Source organism: Pseudophryne corroboree, unplaced genomic scaffold (assembly GCF_028390025.1).
Source record: "Pseudophryne corroboree isolate aPseCor3 unplaced genomic scaffold, aPseCor3.hap2 scaffold_472, whole genome shotgun sequence".
Lineage (NCBI taxonomy): Eukaryota > Metazoa > Chordata > Amphibia > Anura > Myobatrachidae > Pseudophryne > Pseudophryne corroboree.
Window position 1 is genome coordinate 229217 of NW_026970084.1, and position 13339 is coordinate 242555.

General features: G+C 42.5%; 1 non-coding gene across 1 annotated transcript; it reads left to right on the top strand.

Moving 5' to 3' along the window:
• The first annotated feature begins 1693 nt into the window (after positions 1–1693).
• On the top strand, positions 1694–1767 carry TRNAS-ACU (transfer RNA serine (anticodon ACU)). The gene has a single exon. It is a non-coding gene; the product is annotated as a tRNA-Ser (tRNA).
• Positions 1768–13339: the final 11572 nt, after the last annotated feature.

Genomic DNA, 13339 nt, shown 5'->3' on the forward strand with positions numbered 1-13339 from the left:
TTTCAAGAGTTCCTTTGTGCTGCCTCAGTTGGATCTCCTTCACTTGACAGGGGGGTGCCCGAGCAGCGACCCTCCCCAGCTCTAGCCCAACTCATACTTACCTGCCAGGTGAGATACTATTAAGTGGATTTTTGAAAGAAAACAATACTGTCAATATACTATTAAAACAAATTAAAATGGTAAAAGTTATTGTACTTTAAGTAAAAATAAAAGAGCTAAAATATCAATCCCAGTTTTGGATTACTTTAATTAACAAAAAAAATGCATATAGCAGAGGATAGTTTCAATCTGCCTACCTCTGGGTTATAGGCCCAGCATGCTTCCATTGCAGTACTCTGCTGCACATGTAAGTGCAAGAGATCCTGAAGCACTCACTCATCATGGGAAAGTACCAATGTGTTTCTTCATTGGTTGATTTAAGAAAATTCTTACAAAAACTCTCCAGATTATTGACTTTTGAAAGTTTTTCTAGGAAACGTTCTAGATGAATGCTTATTAGCCTTTGTCAGTATGTACATTTTGCAAAGTGTCTCCGTGGCGCAATCGGTTAGTGTGTTTGGCTATTAACCAAAAGGTTTGTGGTTCAATCCCAAGCAGGGACGCAATTGACCTTGTTATCAGATTTTGGTGATCTTTAAGTAGACAAGTCAAAATTTCAAACCCCCTCTTATGGTGTAGGGTACCTGGCCTTCTCTGATGTAATCAGAGTTAGATTTGATTAAGTGATTTTATAAAAAAACAGATAGGAAGTACAATTTAGCAGTGGGTTGCAGAGAAAAAGAAAAATGCTGGCAGAAAAATCCAATTGAGTGATTAAACAGCTCTTCATTTTCTGGCTTTATTTTTATGCTAACAAATTTGTTCTCTGAAAAGGGTCCACAAAGCCAAGTCTCTGATTAACACCTTTGTAGGGATGGTTTTTCACCTATTACTAAATTAAACTTGCTTCATTGGAAAGGCAGCAAGATGCATCCTCATTTCAATGTCTACTGAAATAATACAGGTTGACACCAGGAAACATTAACGCCACTGCATCCTTGCTGCTTTCTCATGTGGAAGTCTGTTTAATGTGAAAACAAGGTGATATCTAATTAGCACACAGGTAAGGAATTAAGAAAATATTTAAGGGTGAAGATGTTTCTCACAAAATCGTTGCCCCAATGCATCATTGAAATTCAAGCTGGAAAGATGATTTTAATATATCACTTGTACATGTTGTATTGCTCTTCTGGTGACAATGTAGTTTGTTTTTGTCAATTACCATTTTAATAATAGGGTAAAGAAAATTAAGTGGATTTTTGAAAGAAAACAATACTGTCAATATACTATTAAAACAAATTAAAATGGTAAAAGTTATTGTACTTTAAGCAAAAATAAAAGAGCTAAAATATCAATCCCAGTTTTGGATTACTTTAATTAAAAAAAAAATGCATATAGCACAGGATAGTTGCAATCTGCCTACCTCTGGGTTATGGGCCCAGCATGCTTCCATTGCAGTACTCTGCTGCACATGTAAGTGCAAGAGATCCTGAAGCACTCACTCATCATGGGAAAGTACCAAGGTGTTTCTTCGTTGGTTGATCTAAGAAATATCTTACAAAAACTCTCCAGATTATTGACTTTTTAAAGTTTTTCTAGGAAACGTTCTAGATGAATGCTTATTAGCCTTTGTCAGTAAGCACTTTTGCAAAGTGTCTCTGTGGCGCAATCAGTTAGTGTGTTTGGCTACTAACCAAAAGGTTGGTGGTTCAATCCCACCCAGGGACGTAATTGACCTTGTTATCAGGTTTTGGTGATCTTTAAGTAGACAAGTCAAAATTTCAACCTTCCTCTTATGATGTAGGTTACCTGGCCTTCTCTGATGTAATCAGAGTTAGATTTGATTAAGTGATTTTATAAAAAACAGCTAGGAAGCACAATTTAGCAGTGGGTTGCAGAAAAAAAAATATGCTGGCAGAAAAATCCAATTGAGTGATTAAACAGCTCTTCATTTTCTGGCTTTATTTTTATGCTAACAAATTTGTTCTCTGAAAAGTGTCCACAAAGCCAAGTCTCTGATTAACACCTTTGTAGGGATGGTTTTTCACCTATTACTAAATTAAACTTGCTTCATTGGAAAGGCAGCAAGATGCATCCTCATTTCAATGTCTACTGAAATAATACGGGTTGACACCAGGAAACATTAACGCCACTGCATCCTTGCTGCTTTCTCATGTGGAAGTCTGTTTAATGTGAAAACAAGGTGATATCTAATTAGCACACAGGTAAGGAATTAAGAAAATCTTTATTTAAGGGTGAAGATGTTTCTCACAAAATCGTTGCCCCAATGCATCATTGAAATTCAAGCTGGAAAGATGATTTTAATATATCACTTGTACATTTTGTATTGCTCTTCTGGTGACAATGTAGTTTGTTTTTGTCAATTACCATTTTAATAATAGGGTAAAGAAAATTAAGTGGATTTTTGAAAGAAAACAATACTGTCAATATACTATTAAAACAAATTAAAATGGTAAAAGTTATTGTACTTTAAGTAAAAATAAAAGAGCTAAAATATCAATCCCAGTTTTGGATTACTTTAATTAACAAAAAAAAATGCATATAGCAGAGGATAGTTTCAATCTGCCTACCTCTGGGTTATGGGCCCAGCATGCTTCCATTGCAGTACTCTGCTGCACATGTAAGTGCAAGAGATCCTGAAGCACTCACTCATCATGGGAAAGTACCAATGTGTTTCTTCGTTGGTTGATTTAAGAAAATTCTTACAAAAACTCTCCAGATTATTGACTTTTTAAAGTTTTTCTAGGAAACGTTTTAGATGAATGCTTATTAGCCTTTGTCAGTACGTACTTTTTGCAAAGTGTCTCTGTGGCGCAATTGGTTAGTGTGTTCGGCTATTAACCAAAAGGTTGGTGGTTCAATCCCACCCAGGGACGTAATTGACCTTGTTATCAGATTTTGGTGATCTTTAAGTAGACAAGTCAAAATTTCAAACCCCCTCTTATGGTGTAGGGTACCTGGCCTTCTCTGATGTAATCAGAGTTAGATTTGATTACGTGATTTTATAAAAAAAACAGATAGGAAGTACAATTTAGCAGTGGGTTGCAGAGAAAAAGAAAAATGCTGGCAGAAAAATCCTATTGAGTGATTAAACAGCTCTTCATTTTCTGGCTTTATTTTTATGCTAACAAATTTGTTCTCTGAAAAGTGTCCACAAAGCCAAGTCTCTGATTAACACCTTTGTAGGGATGGTTTTTCACCTATTACTAAATTAAACTTGCTTCATTGGAAAGGCAGCAAGATGCATCCTCATTTCAATGTCTACTGAAATAATACAGGTTGACACCAGGAAACATTAACGCCACTGCATCCTTGCTGCTTTCTCATGTGGAAGTCTGTTTAATGTGAAAACAAGGTGATATCTAATTAGCACACAGGTAAGGAATTAAGAAAATATTTAAGGGTGAAGATGTTTCTCACAAAATCGTTGCCCCAATGCATCATTGAAATTCAAGCTGGAAAGATGATTTTAATATATCACTTGTACATTTTGTATTGCTCTTCTGGTGACAATGTAGTTTGTTTTTGTCAATTACCATTTTAATAATAGGGTAAAGAAAATTAAGTGGGTTTTTGAAAGAAAACAATACTGTCAATATACTATTAAAACAAATTAAAATGGTAAAAGTTATTGTACTTTAAGTAAAAATAAAAGAGCTAAAATATCAATCCCAGTTTTGGATTACTTTAATTAACAAAAAAAATGCATATAGCAGAGGATAGTTTCAATCTGCCTACCTCTGGGTTATAGGCCCAGCATGCTTCCATTGCTGTACTCTGCTGCACATGTAAGTGCAAGAGATCCTGAAGCACTCACTCATCATGGGAAAGTACCAATATGTTTCTTCGTTGGTTGATTTAAGAAACATCTTACAAAAACTCTCCAGATTATTGACTTTTTAAAGTTTTTCTAGGAAACGTTCTAGATGAATGCTTATTAGCCTTTGTCAGTATGTGCTTTTTGCAAAGTGTCTCTGTGGCGCAATCGGTTAGTGTGTTCGGTTATTAACCAAAAGGTTGGTGGTTCAATCCCACCCAGGGACGTAATTGACCTTGTTATCAGATTTTGGTGATCTTTAAGTAGACAAGTCAAAGTTTCAAACCCCCTCTTATGGTGTAGGGTACCTGGCCTTCTCTGATGTAATCAGAGTTAGATTTGATTAAGTGATTTTATAAAAAAACAGATAGGAAGTACAATTTAGCAGTGGGTTGCAGAGAAAAAGAAAAATGCTGGCAGAAAAATCCAATTGAGTGATTAAACAGCTCTTCATTTTCTGGCTTTATTTTTATGCTAACAAATTTGTTCTCTGAAAAGTGTCCACAAAGCCAAGTCACTGATTAACACCTTTGTAGGGATGGTTTTTCACCTATTACTAAATTAAACTTGCTTAATTGGAAAGGCAGCAAGATGCATCCTCATTTCAATGTCTACTGAAATAATACAGGTTGACACCAGGAAACATTAACGCCACTGCATCCTTGCTGCTTTCTCATGTGGAAGTCTGTTTAATGTGAAAACAAGGTGATATCTAATTAGCACACAGGTAAGGAATTAAGAAAATATTTAAGGGTGAAGATGTTTCTCACAAAATCGTTGCCCCAATGCATCATTGAAATTCAAGCTGGAAAGATGATTTTAATATATCACTTGTATATTTTGTATTGCTCTTCTGGTGACAATGTAGTTTGTTTTTGTCAATTACCATTTTAATAATAGGGTAAAGAAAATGAAGTGGATTTTTGAAAGAAAACAATACTGTCAATATACTATTAAAACAAATTAAAATGGTAAAAGTTATTGTACTTTAAGTAAAAATAAAAGAGACAAAATATCAATTCCAGTTTTGGATTACTGTAATTAACAAAAAAAAAATGCATATAGCAGAGGATAGTTTCAATCTGCATACCTCTGGGTTATGGGCCCAGCATGCTTCCATTGCAGTACTCTGCTGCACATGTAAGTGCAAGAGATCCTGAAGCACTCACTCATCATGGGAAAGTACCAATGTGTTTCTTCGTTGGTTGATGGAAGAAACATCTTACAAAAACTCTCCAGATTATTGACTTTTTAAAGTTTTTCTAGGAAACATTTTAGATGAATGCTTATTAGCCTTTGTCAGTATGGACTTTTGCAAAGTGTCTCTGTGGCGCAATCAGTTAGTATGTACGGCTATTAACCATAAGGTTGGTGGTTCAATCCCACCCAGGGACCTAATTGACCTTGTTATCAGATTTTGGTGATCTTTAAGTAGACAAGTCAAAATTTCAAACCCCCTGTTATGGTGTAGGGTACCTGGCCTTCTCTGATGTAATCAGAGTTAGATTTGATTCAGTGATTTTATAAAAACAGCTAGGAAGCACAATTTAGCAGTGGGTTGCAGAGAAAAAAAATATGCTGGCAGAAAAATCCAATTGAGTGATTAAACAGCTCTTCATTTTCTGGCTTTATTTTTATGCTAACAAATTTGTTCTCTGAAAAGTGTCCACAAATCCAAGTCTCTGATTAACACCTTTGTAAGGATGGTTTTTCACCTATTACTAAATTAAACTTGCTTCATTGGAAAGGCAGCAAGATGCATCCTCATTTCAATGGTAAGTCAACCTTCTTGCCCTATGTTCCCTCTCAACGGATGAAGACGCATCATTATCTACCGCAGTCATTTTGGCCCAATAGATATGCAAGAAGTTAAGATTCCCCTTTCTTTGCAGGTAGAGGAAGGAAAAGGAAGAGGTCTGTAGCCTCTTCAAGATCGCAGGACCAGAGATTGTCCTCTGCTTCTGCCAAATCCACTGCATGACACTGGGGCTTTCTTGCAGGAGCCCACACCAGTGGGGGCACGTCTAAAACTCTTCAGTCAGTTCTGGATTCATTCGGACCTGGACTCGTGGGTTTTACAAATAGTGTCCCAAGGGTACAAACTGGGGTTTCAAGACGTTCCCCCTCACGGATTGTTCAAATTGGCCTTAGTCAGCAGGGAGAAGGTTTTTATTCAAGCCTCTTCGTGGTCCCGAAGCCGGACGGCTCAGTCAGACCAATCTTAAATCTGAAATCCCTCAATTTCTTCCTAAAGAAATTCAATTTCAAGATGGAATTTCTCAGGGCAGTGATCTCCAGTCCGGAGGACGGAGATTTCATGGTTTTGGTAGACATAAAGGATGCCTACTTACATGTTCCCATTTATCCACTGCCTCAAGCTACCTAAGGTTTGCAATTCAGGATTGTCATTACCAATTTCAGACATTGCCGTTTGGTCTGTCCACGGCTCCGAGGATTTTCACCAGGGTGATGGCGGAAATTATGGTTCTCCTTCGCAAGCAAGGAGTCACAATTATCCCGTACTTGGATGATCTCCTGATAAAGGCGAGATCCAGGGACCAGTTGGTGCAAAACATTGCACTCTCCCTGACAGTTCTTCAACAACATGGTTGGCTCCTAAACTTGCCAAAATCGCAGTTGGTCCCAATGACGCGGTTGTTGTTTTTGGGAGTCATACTGTTAGGCGCCGGGGTCCGCTTGATGGTCTGCGCGGCCCGGCGCCTAGCAACTAGAGACGCCGTGCACGTACAGCCACCGGCTCCCTAGCAACGCTAGACGACGGGCGCGCTGAGCCGCACAGACCCTAGCAACGGGGACGCCACTGGCGGACCGCGTTCCCCGTTGCTAGGCTTTAGGAAATTAAGATATTCACCTGCTCTCTGGCCGTGCAGCAAGGCAGCTGCACGGCATTTATTCTAATCAGCCTTTAGCAGCTGATTGGAGGACTCCTTGTTAAATACACTCCCAGGGCTTCTCACAGACGCCGGTAATAGCTTCCTGCATGCTGCCTTTGTTTGCTGAGAGTCTGTTTCCAGTCCTGCTGTATCCGGTCATTCCAGTCCGCAGAAGTCCGGTATTCGGGAGTTGTCATCTCATCCCAAGAGGTCGTTTGGTTCCCTGGAGTCCTGACTGATCACCGTTTTATATCCAGTGGTGTTCGTGAGTTGCGGCTCTGCCGTGTGTTGCGGCTCAGCCGCTTTACCTTTTATATTTTGTGTTTGGAGCATTTGCGGAGGGTTCCGCTTCCACAAGTCCTCTCTGGTACTTGGCGGTGCCGGTTAGGAGAATTGGACAAGTGGATATTTTGGTTGTCCTTTTTCCTGGCGGTTTCTCCGCACATATTATAGTTTTGAGTTTGCTTAGCCCCGGGCCTGGTTGTTTAGTTAGAGGGCCTCTTGTTATCACCCTGTCTCGGGTTTCCCTTTGTCTCTCATTAAGACCGGGGGGCATCGAAGTTGGGCAGACATAATCCGCCCTTCAAACGCGGCTGCCAAGGGCTCAAGAAACCATAGTCTCGCAGGGGATTTCTGACAACACGGGTGAGACAACAGAGTTAGGGCGCCAGGGGCTATTTTCCTGTCCTGCTCCCTTCCCCAGCATTCCGTTCCAGTGCTCCAGTCCTTGCCATAAGATCTTCTCTGACCAGAGTGCTGGAATCATAACATTATTACCGGCCATACCAAAACTTAAAATTAAACGGGGTTTAATTTTTTCTCATTCAGTTTTGTGAGAGTTTATCGGCCTCATGAATCCAACAGGTTTAGGGCCAAATCCTGGTCAGCTCTTAGTCAGCCAGATTCAAGAACTTACTCAGATGGTTCAGGATCTTTCTCTTCGGGTGAAGTCGCAGGAAGATCTTTTGCGAGCTTCCCCAAGGGTAGTCCCTGAACCAAAGATGCATTTGCCTGACCGTTTTTCTGGTGATAGAAAAGAGTTTTTTAATTTTAAAGAATCCTGTAAACTTTATTTTCGTTTAAGACCGTCTTCCTCGGGTACTGAATCTCAGCGGGTCGGGTTTATTATTTCTTTGCTCCAGGGGGATCCTCAGACCTGGGCATTTGGTTTAAGAGCAGAGGATCCGGCATTGTTGTCAGTTGACGCTTTTTTTGAGTCTTTAGGGCTCTTGTATGATGACCCTGATAGAGAGGCGTCCGCTGAAAGTCAGTTGCGCGCTCTCAGACAGGGTAGAAATCCTGCAGAGGTTTATTGTACAGAGTTTCGCCGTTGGTCGAACGACTGTGGCTGGAATGACCCAGCCCTGCGCAGTCAGTTTCGCCTCGGCTTATCAGAGTCTATAAAAGACAGTCTCCTTCAGTACCCCGCTCCTGAGACTCTCGATAAAATCATGGAGCTTTCTATTAAGATTGATCGTCGTCTCAGAGAGCGGAGGGCTGAAAAAGGAGCACCTGTAAGGTCAAGTCCGTGTGTATATTCCATTCCTGAAGACGTAGAGGAGACCATGCAGATGGATCTCTCCCGGCTGTCTCCTGAAGAAAGAGCCAGAAGGCAAAATTCTGGTCTTTGTCTGTACTGTGGGGGTAAGGGACATTTTGCTCGTAATTGTCCGAACAAGTCGGGAAACGCTTTGACCAGGTGAATTGTGAGGGGGTTCACCTAGGTCTGCAGCTTATCTCCTCGAATAACTCCCTTTTAGTCCCAGTTAAAGTTTCCTTTGGCAGCCTCAGTTCTTCGGTGTCGGCTTTTGTCGACAGTGGAGCTGCAGGAAACTTTATGGATTTAACTTGGGCTAAGGCCTTAGGCATTCCTCAGTTACCTTTGGGTAGGTGTGTCACCATGCATGGCTTAGATGGGAGTCCGCTGTCTAATGGGATTATTTCTCTCCGTACACCCCCTGTACTACTTACAGTAGGAGCTCTACATTCCGAGAAAATCGAGTTCTTTCTTACACATTGCCCAGCAGTTCCAGTTGTTCTGGGTCACCCTTGGCTGGCCTTTCATAATCCCACCATTGATTGGCGGTCGGGGGAGATTTCACATTGGGGTACTTTTTGTGATAAGGAATGTATCACGTTTCCAGTCAGAGTAGCAGCTATCATTCCAGAACTCATTCCGGTGGAATACCAGGAGTTTGCTGATGTTTTCTCCAAAGGCAATGCGGACATTCTGCCTCCCCATCGGCCTTATGATTGTGCTATTGAGTTAATTCCTGGTGCCGCATTGCCAAAGGGAAGATTATATGCATTATCCGGGCCAGAAACTGCGGCTATGAATGATTATGTAAAGGAGAGCCTTGAGAAAGGATTTATTAGACCATCAAAATCTCCTTTAAGTGCAGGCTTCTTCTTTGTGGAGAAAAAGGATGGCTCGCTTAGACCTTGCATTGATTTTAGAGCCCTGAATAAGATCTCAGTTAAAAACACCTATCCTTTGCCGTTGATTTCTGTACTCTTTGATCAGTTACGTTCTGCTGTGATTTTTTCTAAAATTGACCTTAGAGGAGCGTACAACCTCATCCGAATTAAATCTGGAGATGAGTGGAAAACGGCCTTCAGTACTCAGTCGGGTCACTACGAATACCTGGTGATGCCGTTCGGCCTGTCCAATGCTCCGGCAGTTTTTCAAGACCTCATTAACGATGTGCTCCGTGACTTCCTAGGGAAATTCGTGGTCGTTTACTTAGACGACATCCTGATTTTTTCTAAATCAATGGAACAACATGTTACCCAGGTGCGTCTGGTTCTTCAAAAGTTATGTGAGAATCATTTATATGCCAAGCTGGAGAAGTTTGAGTTTCATGTCACGGAAGTATCTTTTTTAGGGTACATAATTTCCCCTCAGGGATTTTCCATGGAACCAAAGAAACTCCAGGCCATCCTTAGTTGGGCGCAACCCACCAATTTAAAAGCTATTAAGCGTTTTTTAGGGTTTGCGAATTATTATAGGAGGTTCATTCATTCTTTTTCTGACCTGGTTGCTCCCATTGTAGCTCTGACAAAGAAAGGAGCGGATCCTACCAACTGGTCGCGTGAAGCTGAGTTGTCCTTCCGGGCCTTGAAACAAGCCTTTGTCTCGGCTCCAGTCCTTAGACATCCTAATCCGGAATTGCCCTTTGTGGTGGAGGTTGATGCCTCGGAGGTTGGAGTGGGGGCTATCCTTTCTCAAAAGGATCCGGAGTCTCTGGAGTTACATCCTTGTGCCTTTATGTCCAGGAAATTCTCCTCCGCTGAATCCAACTATGACGTTGGTAATCGGGAGTTTCTGGCGGTAAAATGGGCTTTCGAGGAGTGGAGGCATTGGCTGGAGGGAGCAAAACATACTATTTCGGTATTGACTGACCATAAGAACCTGCAATACATTGAATCGGCTAAGCGGCTTAATGCCCGGCAGGCACATTGGGCATTATTTTTTACGCGTTTCAAATTTATAATCACTTTCAGGCCTGGTTCCAAGAATACTAAGGCTGATGCCCTGTCACATAGCTTTCTTCCGGTTCACAATAACAATCCTGTTACCCCCATACTTCCATCTTCGGTCATCTGGGCGGGCCTCACACAAGATTTATTTACCCAGTTAAAACAGCTTCAACACCAAGCTCCTAGAATTACTCCTGCTGGTCGTCTTTACGTCCCTGAGTTTTTGAGAGTTACTGTTTTAACGGAATTCCATGATAACAAAGTTTCAGGGCATCCAGGAGTCTCTAAGACATTGGAGTTAGTCTCTCGCTCAGTATGGTGGCCTGGTCTTTCTAAAGACGTCAAGGAATTTGTTTATTCATGTCAGGTTTGTGCACAGCATAAGGTTCCCCGTTCCTTGCCCATCGGGCAACTTATGCCCTTAAATGTTCCTCTCAGGCCGTGGTCTCATATTTCCATGGATTTTGTGGTTGACCTTCCCCTTTCAGCCGGATTCCGAGTCATATGGGTGGTAGTGGACCGTTTTAGTAAAATGGCTCATTTTATTGCTCTTCCCCGATTGCCTTCTGCCCAAGGGTTGGCAGTTTTGTTTCTCCGCCATGTATTCAGGCTTCATGGGTTGCCTACTGATATTGTTTCTGATCGGGGTCCACAATTCATCGCACAATTCTGGAAATGTTTTTGTGCCTCATTGAAGATGAAATTGTCGTTAACATCCGGTTACCACCCACAATCCAACGGGCAAACCGAACGAGTTAACCAATCATTGAAACAATATTTGCGCTTGTATTCAGCCAAACTCCAGAATGATTGGTCCGAGTTTCTTCCGTTGGCTGAATTTGCTTACAATAATTCTTGTCATTCCTCCACTAAAGAGTCTCCATTCTTTTCAGTTTTTGGTTTTCACCCCAGAGCTAATTCTTTTTTTCATCATTCCTCAGTCTCCTCGCTTACCTTAACCTCCCATCTCAGAGCCATTTGGAAAAAGGTGCACCTTGCTCTCAGAAAAGCGGCCTTTCGAGAGAAGAAATTTTCTGACAGGCTCCGACGTCCTTGCACTTTTAAGGTGGGAGATAGGGTGTGGTTGTCGACTCGCAACATCAGGCTTCGACAATCCTCAGCTAGACTGGGACCCAAATTTATTGGGCCATTTCTTATTATTAAAAGAGTCAACCCAGTTGCCTTTCGGTTACGTTTACCAAGATCTCTCAGGATTGGAAATACGTTTCATTGTTCCCTGTTGAAACAATACGTTTCTTCCAGTAGATTTCCTCGGAAGATCTCTCAGGGTAGATCTCCAGTGGATGTACAGGGACAACAGGAGTTCTTGGTAGAGAAGGTTCTCGATTCCAAATTGTCCCGGGATCGGCTGTATTTTCTGGTTCACTGGAAAGGCTATGGTCCGGAGGAAAGGTCTTGGGTCCTGGATAAGGATCTTCATGCCCCGAGGCTCAAGAGGGCATTTTTTCGGGAATTTCCTCAGAAACCTGGCTTTAGGGGTTCCTTGACCCCTCCTCAAGGGACTCCGTAAGGACCATGGGGATTATATCAAAGGGAGAGTGCGGATGACTCTGCAGCACCGAATGAGCGAACTCCAGGTCCTCCTCAGCCAGGGTGTCAAACTTGTAAAATCTTGCAAATGTGTTTGACCCCGACCAAGTAGCAGCTCGGCAAAGTTGTAAAGCAGAGACCCCTCGGGCAGCCGCCCAAGAAGAGCCCACCTTCCTCGTGGAATGGGCTTTTACTGATCTAGAATGCGGCAGTCCCGCCGCAGAATGTGCAAGCTGAATTGTGCTACATATCCAGCGAGCAATAGTCTGCTTTGAAGCAGGAGCACCCATCTTGTTTGGTGCGTAGAGGATAAACAGCGAGTCAGTTTTCCTGACTCCAGCCATTCTGGAAACATAAATTTTCAGGGCCCTGACTACATCCAGCAACTTGGAATCCTCCAAGTTCCGAGTAGCCGCAGGCACCACAATAGGTTGGTTCAAATGAAACGCTGAAACCACCTTAGGCAGAAATTGGGGATGAGTCCTTAATTCCGCCCTATCCATATGGAAAATCACATAAGGGCTTTTACATGACAAAGCCGCCAACTCTGACACACGCCTGGCCGAAGCCAGGGCCAATAGCATGACCACTTTCGACGTGAGATATTTTAACTCCACGGTTTTAAGTGGCTCAAACCAATGTGATTTAAGGAAATCCAACACCACGTTGAGATCCCAAGGTGCCACTGGAGGCACAAAAGGAGGCTGAATATGCAGCACTCCTTTAACAAAAGTCTGAACTTCCGGCAGGGAAGCCAGTTCTTTTTGGAAGAAAATCGACAGAGCCGAAATCTGGACCTTAATGGACCCCAATTTGAGGCCCATATTCACCCCTGACTGTAGGAAGTGCAGGAATCGACCCAGTTGAAATTCCTCCGTTGGGGCCTTCCTGTCCTCACACCAAGCAACATATTTTCGCCATATGTGGTGATAATGTTTTGCGGTCACGTCCTTCCTGGCTTTGATCAGCGTAGGAATGACTTCCTCCGGAATGCCCTTTTCCTTCAGGATCCGGTGTTCAACAGCCATGCCGTCAAATGCAGCCACGGTAAGTCTTGGAACAGACAAGGCCCCTGCTGCAGCAGGTCTTGTCTGAGCGGTAGAGGCCATGGGTCCTCCGAGATCATTTCTTGAAGTTCTGGGTACCAAGCTCTTCTTGGCCAATCCGGAATAATGAGTATAGTTCTTACTCTTCTCCTTCTTATTATCCTCAGCACCCTTGGTATGAGAGGAAGAGGAGGAAACACATAAACCGACCGGTACACCCACGGTGTCACTAGAGCGTCCAACGCTATCGCCTGAGGGTCCCTTGACCTGGCACAATAGTTTTCTAGCTTTTTGTTGAGGCGGGACGCCATCATGTCCACCTGTGGCCATTCCCATCGGTTTGTAATCAGCCGGAAGACTTCTGGATGAAGTCCCCACTCTCCCGGGTGGAGGTCGTATCTACTGAGGAAGTCTGCTTCCCAGTTGTCCACTCCCGGAATAAACACTGCCGACAGTGCTAACACGTGATTTTCCGCCCATCGGAGAATCTT